The sequence below is a fragment of the Jaculus jaculus genome, chromosome 9 (genome assembly GCF_020740685.1).
Source record: "Jaculus jaculus isolate mJacJac1 chromosome 9, mJacJac1.mat.Y.cur, whole genome shotgun sequence".
Lineage (NCBI taxonomy): Eukaryota > Metazoa > Chordata > Mammalia > Rodentia > Dipodidae > Jaculus > Jaculus jaculus.
The window spans coordinates 15,768,930-15,783,559 of NC_059110.1; positions in this window are offsets into that span (position 1 = coordinate 15,768,930).

Sequence of the window (14,630 nt, forward strand, 5' to 3'; positions counted from 1 at the left end):
GGCAGTCATGGAGAAAGGTCTGGAACTAAAGGTGTGCGTTCCACACAGGTGGTAGTCGCTGAAAAGGACAGGTATGTTGAGAGTGTCAGGGCCATGCTGGATTATTAAGGAAAGTAGCCCATTCAGTTTATGATCTTGTTTGGTTGTTTTGTTTTGTTGAGGTAAGGTCTCACTCTAGCCCAGGTTAACCTGGAATTCACTCTGTCGTCCCAGGGTGACCTTGGACTCATGGTGATCCTCCTATGTCTGCCTCCTGAGTGCTGGGATTAAAGGACACCACATGCCCCGCTCAGTTTATGATCTTCACTTTCACTGAGCATGCCTTCCTTTGAGGTGACTTGTAACATTTTCAGACTCCAAGTCCTGGACTAGAAGGAACAAAGTTCTTGGAAACTTTGGAAATTAGTATTGTCACCTAAAATGTGAAACCCTGGACTCTAAGACATCCTCATTTGAAAAGAGATAGAAAACATCTGAGACATCATTGTAAATGATTTGACACTGTATTTTGTTGTTAGATTTTTCTGGACAAATGATGCCTCCTTCCTAGGAGAGAAAACAGAAAAGAGCTGAAAGTCATAATTCCTGCCCAGGGACAATACCATACACTTTTGCCACTTTGCATGAGAAGGGAGATAATTTTGCTTTCTCCTCGGGTACAAAGCTGTACAGATTTTTCATCTGTCCTGTCTGTAGAGAATAGCAAGCAGGGCTGGAGAGATGGCTTAGCAGTTAAGCGCTTGCCTGTGAAGCCTAAGGACCCCGGTTCGAGGCTCGCTTCCCCAGGTCCCACGTTAGCCAGATGCACAAGGGGGCGCACGCGTCTGGAGTTCGTTTGCAGAGGCTGGAGGCCCTGGCGCGCCCATTCTCTCTCTCTCTCCCTCTATCTGTCTTTCTCTCTGTGTCTGTTGCTCTCAAATAAATAAATAATAAAAAAAAAAAGGAAAAAAGAGAATAGCAAGCAAAAAAAAAAAAAAAAAAAACCTGAGAAAGATGGCCAACTTAGTTTCTTAAACACCTATACAAAATTTCGCAGGCATCTTCAGTTTAAGGGACTGCTGGGTAATAATTACCATGTTAGGACTTTTCAGTCTGGCTTTCTGTCTGCTAGCAAAGCCCATTCTAAAATGTTGTGACATTTCATGTAAAATCATGTATCTTCTGGAATAACTTCCAGATACTATATTTTTTAATTATCTGTCAAAGGTGTCTCTCCTTATGATTAATGCTTTCTACGCGTTTCTCTTCGTAAACATCTGCCCACTACCAGACATTATAAGGGAAACAGTCATTTTATTTTTGAGCTTGTCTCATTTTATGCTCCCAGCTGTATTTGAAGGTCTATCATCTCTTCTGTTTTGGAATAGTAGCTATTTTAAGATTTCATTTTCTATCACTCTTAATAAACAGACATATGTTGAGTTTTTATTATTTATTTATTCATTTGAGAAAGAGAAAAAAGAAGATACTGAGAGAGAGAGTGGGCGCACCAGGGCCTCCAGCCATTGCAGATGAACTCCAGATGCATGTGCCACCTTGTGCATCTGGCTTACCTGGGTCCTGGGGAATAGAGCCTCGAACCGGGGTCCTTAGGCTTCACAGGCAGGTGCTTAACTGATAAGCCATCTCTGCAGCCTGAGTTTTTATTTTTAAAATATTTACTTTATTTTATTTATTTGCAAGCAAAGAGAGAGAGGAGACAGACAAAGAGAATGGGCTTGCCAGGGCATCCAGCTGCTGTAAATGAACTCCAGATGTATGTGCCACTTTGTGCATCTGGCTTTATGTAGGTACTGGGGAATTGAACCAGGGTCCCTTGGCTTTGCAGGCAAATGCCTTAACCGCTAAGCCATCTCTCCAGCCCCAAGTTTTTATTTTTACTGAAAGAAAACATCTCACTTTTTTAAGAAGGAAGAAGACTTCTCATAAAAGATTCCTTGAGTCTTAAAGACACCATGATAACAGCGTGCATATGCAGCTTGCTTGACAATATTTTTCATTTTGAGAAATGGAGTTACTGGAAACAAGAATTCAGAAAAAGATTTACATATCTTTAAAGTATAATTCTACCAGGATAGAATTGAGAATTTAATCAACTCCCTAAAAAAAAAAAAAAAAAAAAAAAACCTTTCATTAGAGCAAGTCAACTTTTATTTATACAGAGCTTCACCATGTGGCCAGGCTGTCCTTCAATTCACAAACCTCCGGCTCAGCCTCCCGGAGGAGTGCTGGCATTATAGGTGTGTGCTGCTATACCTGGTTTGAAAGCTGCTGTTGTTGTTTTGCTAAAAAAAAAAAAAAAAAAAAAAAAGGTACAAAATTTCCAACTGAATGGAGAGCAGGAAAGAACTTTCCAGGGCATGTCAGTCCACAGTGGGAATTCTTGAGGTATAAACATTCACAAAAACCATGTGGGTCTGGATGGCCCACAGGGAGCAGTCACAGGCACTAGATTACACTCTCATGAGATGTCAATCTCCACTGTCAACTTGATTAGGTGAGGAAGCAAGTTAAGAGACATGCAGCGATCTCTCTTGAGCAGCCCATTTCTAGGAAGCATTGACTGAGGGAGAAGACCCTCCACCATAGTGGGCAGCCCTTTCAGTGGCAGCCTCTATCCAAAGAGGTTCCACTAGTAAGCAGCTCTGCCGCCTGGCTGCCCTTGCTAGGTGTTGCTGAATACAACTACCCTGTTGCTACCATCCTTTGGGGACACAGGAGCCCAGCTTCTTCAGTCTTAAGACCAGCAGCTCTCCAGGAATCCTCCAGGCCAGACTGGGACTGCTGGAGCATCTAGCTTCATGGACTGAGCCCCTGCCTGCTTGTTGGTCTTTATAGTCTGCCGACAGACATTGTTGGACTGACAGGTTTTAATTAGGTAAGCCAGTCTAATAAATCACTTCCATAATATATTTTCATTCATTAAAAAAAAATTATTGAGCCAGGTGTGGTGGCGCATGCCTTTAATCCCAGCACTCGGGAGGCAGAGGTAGGAGGATTGCCAAGAGTTCGAGGCTACCCTGAGACTCTATAGTGAATTCCAAGTCAGCCTAAGCCAGAGTGAGACCTTACCTCGAAAAACAAAATAAAAAAAATTATTAATTTGGGGGAACTCTAGGCAGCAGCTTCCATCAGGTCACCATCCAGGATGGGGTGGGGCTTTGAGGTGATGCAGTTGTCTTTGAGTCACCCACATTCCTGTAAACACTTGTGGTAAGTAACCCCAATAAACTCATTGGGCAGTTTGGTGAACATAGTATATACATTTATCCAGACAGCAGCAGACGACACACCCACAGGGCTCATGACTACCCCTGTTGTAGGCTTTCAGTATCAGGGGTGTATTCCTTCCCATGGAGCAGGCCTCCAGTTCAGAGGGCAGTTGGTTTCCACCATGACAGATGTGCCACTATTGCACCCATTGGCTCATTTGGCCTGGCTGGCCAAATGCAAGGCTTGCAGTGTCCACTGTTGAGTATCTTCACTGGTGGTATCTCTTTGTCCCATTGAACTGCATGCAGAATGGCTTCTTCCAGCTTTCTGTCAGTTGATCTACATGGAACAGGTTTTTAGCTCAGCTCCAGCAGGATTTCTCAGTGGTCTTGCAGCCCAAGTATGTGGAGTCTTCAGCAATAGGGTTTTACCATCTATTCCTGGTGGAAAACCAAGGGCCCTGGCAATGGCCTATAATGTTTTGAGGGCATAAGGGACCTCTCTGGCCAACAGCTCACTGGAAGGTATCCCATCCCTGGCACTGAAAATTTTCTAACAACGATCTATGGCTCCTGTGTCAGAACACAATATGTTCTTTAATCTCTCTCTCCGTGTGTGTGTGTGTGTGTGCAGATGCATGCATGGCATGACATGCATGTCAAGGTCAGAGGACAACTTTGGGGCTGGGCATCACCTTTCCACCTCAGTTGAATCAGGGTTTCCCTCTGGATCCCGCTCCGCTGTTGTTCTTTGCTTACTCACCATGAGATCTGGGAAACTCTCCCATCTCCGCCTCCCATCGCATCATGGCTCTGGGACTACAGAAGTCCACCATGACTCCTGGCCTTTTGCATGTGGCCTTAACTTGAGCTTGAGTGGTGAGCGCCTTATCACTGAGCCTCCTCCCCCGCCCTGTCATATGTAGTCATTCTACTGGCTCAATTCCTATAGAGGACCTTGACTGACTAACACAGGTAGTATAACTTTGTGTTTAAAATCTGCACGTTTGACTTCCAGGGCCCCCTTTTGGTATTTGTAGTTACTTAGGAAACCCTACATGGCACCGTGGATAGCCCACCAAGGGTGTTAAGATTAACTATCACAGTAAGATCATCTCTTTGGAGAGGAAGCTGCAGGACAGGAGGGAGAATCACAGGGACTCATGGCCTCTGGTCAGGGTAGAGCCAGGGTGGCCCCCTGGGGACTGAGAAATTATGGAATCCTAGGGCTAGACTATCCAGGATGCTAGAGGCCATATAACCAAATGCTGGATCAGGGTGATGTGAACCAGTTTCAAAACTTAGGCCTGGGCTGGAGAGATGGCTGAACAGTTATGACGCTTGCCTGTGAAGCCTATGGCTCCAGGTTTGAGTCCCCAGTATCCAGGTAAGCCAGATGCACATGGCAGTGCATGCATCTGGAGTTCCTTTGCAGCGGCTAGAGGCCCTGGCACATCCATTCTCTCTCTCCCTCCCTCACCCACCCATCTCTCAAATACTCAAAGAAAGAAATAAATGAAATAGATTTTTTTAAATACTTGGGCCCGAGTTGAGGAACCAGGTGAGGAATCATGACAAAGAGAGCACTCTGATACTTGGGAACAAAACTGAGAATGGTGGGGTTCCAGGACACACAAACTAGCCTGGCTCCCAAAAGGGAGACAAAGAAGCTCAATGGGGAGCACAGAACAGAGATCTTCTTGGATGCCAGAGTATTCAAGTCATATAATCCTGTTTTCTTGACTAAGCTTTGCCAGGTTGGCTCTCGAGATACACAGATGGGGTGAGCCTGTCCTGGGGGTGCTGGTAAAAACAGATTCCCATGGCTCTAAACAGCCAGACTTGCTTTCAGACACAGAGCTAGACAATTTTCCACCAACAAGACAGAATTGTCTTTGAAATTAAAGCAAAACTTTGTTGAAATAATCAAGCACACAGGGTTTATAAATTACTATATTTAGCTTAGTGATTCATGTAGGGAAAAATGTGAAGAAACACCCATGAAAGATGAGCTATGATGTAACCTTCTGATTTTCTGCTGCTCTCAATTATTACTCAAGATAACCATTCTTAAGTAAGTTCAATGGGTTCTAGAAAGTCCCACAATTTGTCCCTAGAGCCTAAATTTAACCCTCGAACTACATACAAGTATCCCCTATCCTTAAAAGGTCTCAGTTGACCTTTGGTCTGCCCACAGGCATGGCCGCATCTCTCCCATCTCTTTCTTAGTCAAGTTAATGTTTTTCTTTTTCTTTATTTTCTTTTAAAAGACTCTTCTGGGCTGGAGAGATGATTCAGTGGTCAAAGCGCTTGCTTACAAAGCCTAATGACCCAGGTCCGATTCTCCAATACCCATGTAAAGCCAGACACACAAAGCGGCACACACATCTGGAGTTTTTTGGCCACGGCTGGAGGCCGTAGCACACCCATTCTCTCTGTCTCTCTTCTCTCTCTGCTTGCAAATAAATACATAAAAATATTTTTTAGGGCTGGAGAGATGGCTTAGCGGTTAAGCGCTTGCCTGTGAAGCCTAAGGACTCCGGTTCGAGGCTCGGTTCCCCAGGTCCCACGTTAGCCAGATGCACAAGGGGGCGCACGCGTCTGGAGTTCGTTTGCAGAGGCTGGAAGCCCTGGCGCGCCATTCTCTCTCTCTCCCTCTATCTGTCTTTCTCTCTGTGTCTGTCGCTCTCAAATAAATAAATTTAAAAAATTTAAAAAAAATATTTTTTAAAAGATTATTCCATTTTATGCTTACATCTCCTTTCTCCTCAACCCTCTGTAACCTGGCTCTGCCCCTGTTAGTTATGTTTCTCGTTGCTAGGACTAGATGCCTAACAGAAGTAGCTTGACGGAAGAGAAATTTATTTTGGCTCATGGTTCCAGGAATCCAGCATCATTGCTGGGAAGGCATTGTGGCGGTGTGAATTTTAAAAATGCTCCTCAAAGGCTCATGTCTTTGAATACTTAATCCCCAGGCGGTTCTGTTCAGGAAGGTTGTGGAACCTTTGGGAGGCGGATCCTTGATAGAAGAAATGTGTCACTGGGGTGGGCTTTGAGGTGTCACACACCCCCGGTGTCTCTTCTTAAGAAGACACCAGTCTTCTTGGATGAGGACCCATGCAATGAGCCTCATTCTAACTTAGTTACTTCTTTGAAAGCAGTATCTCCAACCATATGACCTTATTTAATCTTAATTGTTTCTTTTAAAAAATTATTTATTTATCTGAGAGACAGACAGTGGTGGAGAGAAAGAGAATAGGTACACCAGGGCCTATAGCTACTGCAAATGAGCTCCAAATGCCTTGTGCATTTGGATGCACCTTGTGCATCTGGCTTATTTAGGTCCTGGGGAATCAAACTGGGGTCCTTTGGTTTTTTAGGCAAGTGCCTTAACCACTAAGCCATCTCCCCAGCCCTAATTACTTTTTTTTTTCCTAATTAGTTTTTTCAAAAAGAAAAAAAACACTTTTCCCCAAACAGAGAGTGAGAGAGAGAGAGAGAGAGACAGAGGGAGGGAAGGAGGGAGAGAATTGGAATGCCAGGGCCTCTTGCTGCTGCAAATGAACTCCAGATGCATGTGCCACTTGGGAATTAAACTGGGCCAGCAGGCTTTAAAGTGCCTATTACCACTAATCCATCTCCTCAGCCCTATTTAACTTTAATTACTCCTGGAATGCCTTTCCTCTCTCCAAACACGGCCACGCTGAAGAGTAAGCTTCAACGTATGAATAGGCGAGGGGGAGACATTTAGTCTATGACAAGTGATCTTCAAGAAAATGTCTCTAATATAAATCCAGAATGAATGTTATCCTTTCCTTAATTCCCAACAAAATGTCAGTTGACTTCTTAGCAAGGGGCTGTGCTTCCCAGTGTTTGCTCTGGAAGGTTTCTGAGGCCCCTTCAGGGAGGCAGAGTTTTCCCATCGCCTCCTCATCCTGGCGGTGAGCTCTTGTTCAGAACCCTGCCTCAGGGTCCTCCACTGGCCAGAACTTGTGACCGACTCTTCCTTAAGTTCTGTTCTTCCCCCTTTACTGATTTACCCAAAGGGCGGACATCCTTCCTTCCTCAATTCCCCTACCAACTCGGCTACCTACCAATGGACTCAAGTGTTCAATAGAAGTTTAACATGTTGCAGGAAAGACACTCTATCTGCGTGACCTTCAGCATGCTAGCTAACCTGGCTGGGTCCAGAGAGATTTGTACCATGGAGTGGCATTTAGTCCACGCACTGAGTGCCGGGGAGCCTACAGAGGGTCCAAAAGGGAATCCCCGAAGCTGAGAGGTACCACAGAGCCCAGTGTGACCAAGAAGAAGAAGAAAAGGACAATGTGAGACTCTTAGAAGTGACAGTGCTGTTCGAACTTTTCCGCGGGAGACTTGGCAAGTCTCTGCCCCTACCATAGGGCATCAGTGACAGAGCAAAGTATAATTCCTCCAGAGTCCATCTGGGTGAGCCAATGAGGTTGGTATGCTGGCTCACGGAGCATGAATGACCACCAGTGACCCCAAAGAGGCTCCCCCCAGTATGGATGGCAACCTCCCCACAGGTGGAGATTCCCTTCCATTAGCTGCCCACACTCTATACACACTCCAGTGTCTCCCCAAACCATAAGACCACATAGAGCTGGGTGGAACTATAATACAATTGCAGGGAGTCATGAGAGAGAGAAACCACAATGCAGGGCAAGGGGTCTGAAGACCCTCCACACACCTTCCTTCTGTGAGGGGACACCCCCAAGGGGTGTCTTGAGCATCGCTTGCTGATAGTCACAGCTGTTTCTAATGAAGATGGGAATGGCTATTGTATTTGGAGGACCGTGCTCTGACAACAGATGAGGAGGAGGAAGAGGAGGAGGAAGAGAGGCAGCTGGACGAGTAGACACTGGCCCAGGCAGCCTTTGAGAAGTTCTGACAAGAGGGCAGTGCTCACTCAAAACTGTCCTTGCCTGTCATAGTCCTGATTTCTACCGACTTCCCAGCTTTGGGGAGTGTGAGTTTGTACTTGGGCTAAGTACATCTTAGAGAACTTATTTGAATGCCATATTTTTGTTTTAAATATTTTTTGTTCGTTTTTTATTTATTTATTTGAGAGTGATAGACACACAGAGAAAGACAGATAGAGGGAGAGAGAGAGAATGGGCGCGCCAGGGCTTCCAGCCACTGCAAACGAACTCCAGACGCGTGCGCCCCCTTGTGCATCTGGCTAACGTGGGACCTGGGGAACCGAGCCTCGAACCGGGGTCCTTAAGCTTCACAGGCAAGCGCTTAACCGCTAAGCCATCTCTCCAGCCCAACTTGTTCAAGTTTTTCACCAGGAGAAGTGGGCTTGCAGAAAGAATAGAGAGAAAAGCCAAGGTCCCACCTGGAGATGGTTGCGCACGCTAAACTAAACTGTAACCTCACTAGATGGGGCTGGAGAGATGGCTTAGCAGTTAAGTGCTTGCCTGTGAAGCCTAAGGACCCGGGTTCGAGGCTTGACTCCCCAAGACCCACGTTAACCAGATGCACAAGGGGGCACACACGTCTGGAGTTCGTTTGCAGTGGCTGGAAGCCCTGGCGTGCCCATTCTCTCTCTCTCCCTCTATCTGTCTTTCTCTCTATGTCTGTCGCTCTCAAATAAATAAATAAAAAATGAACAAAAAAATTTTAAAAAATATCCTATTTATTTATTTAAGAGAGAATGGGCACACCCAGGCCTTCTTGCCACTGCAAATGAACCCTAAGGGGCTGGAGAGCTAGCTCAGTGGTGAAGTGTACTCCCTGGGCAAGTACGAAGGCCTGAGCGGGGCTGAGGCTGCCCATCCCTGGTGAAGCAGCCAGCCGAGCATGGCCACGCATACCTGGAACCCCAGTCGCACAGGGAAGCAGAGACTTGGGAACTCTTGGAACCCTGCAAGTTCCAGAAAAGTGAACAGAGACTCCGGCTCAAAAACAAAACCAGGGGGCTGGAGAGATGGCTTAGCAGTTAAGCACTTGCCTGTGAAGCCTAAGGACCCCGGTTCGAGGCTCGGTTCCCCAGGTCCCACGTTAGCCAGATGCACAAGGGGGCGCACGCGTCTGGAGTTCGTTTGCAGAGGCTGGAAGCCCTGGCACGCCCATTCTCTCTCTCTCCCTCTATCTGTCTTTCTCTCTATGTCTGTCGCTCTCAAATAAATAAATAAAAAATGAACAAAAAAAAAATTTTAAAAAAATATCCTATTTATTTATTTAAGAGATAATGGGCACACCCAAGCCTTCTTGCCACTGCAAATGAACCCAGATGTATATGCCACTTTGGGCATCGAGCTTTATGTGGGTACTGGGGAACTGAATCTAGACTGTCAGACTTTGTAAGCAAATGTCTTTAACCACTGAGTCATCTCTCCAGCCTTTCAAATATTCTTATTAGCTTGTATTATCAACTTTAGAAAACATATTTCAGTTTTCTTTATTTATTTGAGAGAGTGAAATAATAATATAAATAATAATATAATAAATAAATAATAATATAAATATATTATGTATACATACATATATACATACAGAGAGAAAGAGAATGGGTACACAAGGACCTCCAGCCATTGTAAGATACATGCACCACCTTTTGAGTCTGCCTTACATGGCTCCTGGGGAATTGAACCTGGGTCCTTTGGCTTTGCAGGCAAGCACCTTAACCACGAAGCCATCTCTCCAGCTCTTGTTTCACCAACTTTTGCATGAGATTCAATGTCCTTTTTTGTGGGCAAGGCAGTGTGTGTGGTGACATGGGATTTGCTCTCCAAAGTAGGACCATGCTTTGGAGGTATGAGAGTCATGTATATCATAATCCAAATGGCCCAGTAGCCACAGTCCAAAAGAAAAAGGAATGGATGAAATTCACTGCTGCTGCTGCTTGCCGTGATAGGCATTGAGCCCAGGGCCTCACACATGCGAGACAGGTTCTCTACCACCGAGCTGCATCTCCATCCCAGCACCTGGCTTCTCAACTTAATATATGTGGAAAGTGCTCCATTACACTATGTGGATGTCTTAATTCATTTTTATACCTACACAGTACTCTATTATATAGATGCTACATTTGTAACCACTCCCCTGTTAGTGGGATTTAAGTAGTCATTAGTCTGATTATTATTACTAGTTTTTTGAGGTAGGGTCACACTCTAGCCAGCATAGATGCAGTAAGAGCCTGTCAATGGGGAGAAAAGGTCTGATAAAAATTCCTAGGAGGAAGCGCAAAGAGCTGGTTCTGATCCCCAACTTCATGAATCAGGTTTAAGTTCAGACTGGAGGTATCTTCCATTTATGTTCCTTGGGGCCCATGTCCCTTACTACCTACCTATAAAAAATGGCTCCCTTGCTCTTCACCCCTATCATCTGAACCCACCAGACCTCTCATGGGAGGTTAGTGGCTGAGAAGGCTTTTGAAGGCCTCATCTATCAAAAATTTCTAGAAGGAATCAAGTTTGCCCCTTCCAAACTTCCCAAGCAGCTGATTTCATCATCCTGATAAAGGCCAAAACTGCTTTTGGCAGACACATTCTCCAAAAAGACATGACTGGAACAGTGCCAGATCTTTGTTTGGTTCAGTGCCCATGAGACACCTCGGCAGTCTTTGTTTGTTTGAGGTAGGGTCTCGCTTTAGCTCTGGCTGACCTGGAATTCACTATGTATTCTCAGGGTGGCCTAAACTCACTGTGATCCTCCTAACCTCTGCTTCCTGAGTGCTGGGATTAAAGGCATGTGCCACCACACCCTGCTCTCATCGGTCTTTTGCTAGAAATTCTCAGTTGAATAATAAGGAGCACATTTCTTTATCTTGTGTCAGTAAAATACAGCCTTTCAGCCAGTTCGTTGACACCTAAAAGGCAAAAGATTTATACAATCTGAAGAGAAACCAGTGTATTCCCTTGACATCTAAAACCTCCAGCTTCTTCTCTTTCATGCAGATTCCACTCCCAGAATTCTCAGAAGAAATCTTCAGAAAAATATACATTTGCTAAGTAATAATAGCCAAATTTTCACGCTCTGGTGGTTTGAATCAGATTTCTGCCATAGAGTCATGTGTTTTGAACCTTGGTCCTCAGATAGCAGCAATTTGGCAGGTGGAGCCTTGCTGGAGGAGGTGTGTTGTTGGGAGTGGGCTTTGGGGTGTTACAGCCAGCTCCCCCTTGCCAAAGATCAGTTCACTCTCTTGCAGTTATCTTCCACTTGCTATGGCAAGGAGGTGAAGTCAAACCATCTTCCCCTTGCCATCGAGAAGCTTCCCCTAGAGACTGTAAGTCAAAATAAACCCTTTCTTCCCATCAGCTGCTTTGGGTTAGGTGTTTTGTCCCAGCAACCCAAAGGTAACTATAACACATGCTTTGGCAATGATTAAAAGCAGTGCATTAACCTATAATCCTAAACAGTACAAAGAGCCTATTCGATGCACAATCTTTTGTGTTTCTGCTGATGTGTAAGACTTAGAGAAGTCACAGAGGCCTCTGTTCAGAGAGTTCATTCCTGGGCTAAAATAAATACCTTACTTTCAGAAAAATTCAAGAATGCTGACATATTTTGTGACCCTCCTATAATTTTATGCCAAACAGGGGGCACAACACATATACAGAGTGCTGTTATTCTCACTGTGATTTGTACCAGTGCCACATTTGGTTGTGACTGTATCTGAAGAGCATTGAAAATAGGGTGTCATGGCTGAAATTGTTCCACAGGTTCTTACACGATCATGCTTCAAAAGAAAACAAACAAACAAAAAAAAAAAAAAAACCAAATCGCTTAATTCTATTTTCCTGGGCTTAAACTAGTAGACAAAGAGAGAAAGACAGGGTTTAAAATTTAATCATTGCGCACAATATATTTCAGAGGGGAGTGATTTGAAAAGAATATCACTGGAGGGTTACACTTTAACGCAGTGTAAATACACATGCTTTATGGCTCCAAACCCAGACAAGTGTGGGCACTGCTTCGTACCTGGAATGGTCCACTTTAACACATAGGGAAGCCACATGTAGTTTTCTGTGTTTCCTTAGGGAGAAAATAGCTGACTCCCTTCCCTTCTTCCCTTTCCCTCTCTTCTTTCTTTCTTTCCCTTCCTTTCCTTCCTCCTCTCCCATCTCCCTCCCTTCCCCTTTCCTTCTTCTCCCCTCACTTCTCTCATCTTGCCCTTCTTTTTATTCTATTTCTTGTCAACAAAATATTCTCCTCTTGCATCAAGTCTCTCCACTTTCTCCATTCCCTGTGAGTTTTTTTTTTCCTCCCTGTGGAATTATGACTTTTCTTCCATGCCACTTTCTGAGCAAAGTTCCATAAAACAACCAATGTCTGTACTTCATTCAAGAAAACAGACCTTTCCCCTCCAATTCTAAGTGCTTTCCAATTTTTTTTATGAATCCTTATAGGAATTTAAATAGAGTTTCAATAGATTCATCTTCTAAGTTCTCCACTGTTCTGGCTCAAGCTAAAAGTGTATTTTGGAACCTTAGCAGAAGGTATTCCTCCTTCATCAAATAAATCTGAAGTTATTTGCTACTCATTTTTGTTTCTATTAAAATTGATCAGCTCAAAAAGAAAAAAAAAACCCTAACATTTTAAGCCCCAAATTCTCTACTCTATAAAAATTCTTAGTCTTTTCCCTCTTTATTTGGGCCAATTACAGTGTTTTGTCATATGTTTGAGAGAGAGAGATAGAGAGGGAGAGCAATGAATTGGTCAAGGAGCAAAAGAAATAACCACAAAAGTACCCTTGTAGAAGTCTATACAGGTGTCCAAGGAAAATGAAGGAGGAAGTCACCATGTGGCCGCCAGGGCACAGGTGGCATCTAGGGGCTGTTTGGGATGCCTTGCTGTGCTATGTTTGAGAATATGGGTCATTGAGAGGGGTATTTCTGGGCAGAAGAATAACATGAGGAAGGCTTGATGTAAGTCAGCCATCTTAGTTCATTTTCTGTTGCTGTAAGCGAATACCACTCACTGGGTAGAAGGATGATGGTTCACCAGCTCATACTGCTTGAGGCTAGGAGGCTCAAGGAAAAAGGGCCAAACCTGGTGAGGGTATTCCTGCTGGGATTAAGGCTGCATAGGACATTATTTGTCAAGACAGCCACAAAAGAGATGGTCAAATTGGCCTTTAAAAGAGATACATTCTCATGATAATTCATTAGGCCATTCATCTGTGAATAAACAACTCTTTCTATCCATGATAAGAGAGCTCTCATGACCCAGTCTCCCAAAGATCCCATGACCAAATACATCGACATATGACTTTGTCAGTTAAGTTTCCAAACAGGGATTCTAGGGGGAAACATTCAAACCCTATAGCAATGGCCTTCACCAAGATAAGATCATGTGATACAAATTGTCATTTTATTATAAGTGTTCTATGTTAGAAACATAGACAGACATGTTTGTATCTCTCCACATGGCAGAATTTACTGAATAATAATAAATTCACAAGCTACGTTGGTTTCATTGGCACAATTTGCAAAGCAGTCTTGATTTCCCTTCATAGCTGGGCACTGGCAATTGCCTTTTTTTTTTTTTAGTTTACATCTTATACAAATTAAGTCTCAGCTCACACATTACACTTTTCAGAATATGATGGAAGATGGACCGACCGTAATTTGAATAGATCACATCTAGCAGTGGGGACCTCTTTGAGCTGAAGTCCCCCAGGACAGTTAGCTATTTAGATGACAGGTTGATGGGGGACTGTCACCATTAATTACAGTGTTCGATGTACTGCCTTTTATGAGGTCCTGGTGAGGATACTGCAATGCACTGAAGTCTAGTATATTTGATAAGTTTATGAGCTTGGCTGTTCTGATATGGGTTTAATAAATCCATGTGCTCAAATGTTCCTAATCTACTTCAATAAGTTCTAGGTGGAGTCTTTTGACTTGTAAAAATAAGTTATTTATCAATCTATAGCTCATGGTTGATATTGGACAGATGGAGGAAGCTCCGTGCAGTGATGAGAGATAAAGTCATTCTGCCTGTACAGATTTTTCACTCAAAATGAAGTCAATTTCTACTTTGGAAAATGGAGTCACTCATACCAAAACAGAGCCTGGACCCAGTTTCACAATATCGAAAACAGGGCAGTAACTTAGAACAAGTCACGGCTTGACGTCCACATATTGTTTCCATTTAACAATGCGTAGTACTGTCTTTCCTCAAGAGTTTATAGAGCTCGGCTTCATGCTTCCTATATGCATAGCATGACATTGTGTGCTGCATGCTCACTGGCTAGTCCCACTGCAAAATATTTAAGGTTGTTTGCCATTGCTATAAACAATTACCCAATCACGTCTTTAAGAAATAGCCCTATAGGGAATATTGTAGGAGCAAAATACCAACATACTAAATATATTGTAGTATTGATTAGTTATTGACCTCCAGAAAGTTTTACAAATTTATACCTCCCCGACATCATGGATGGGG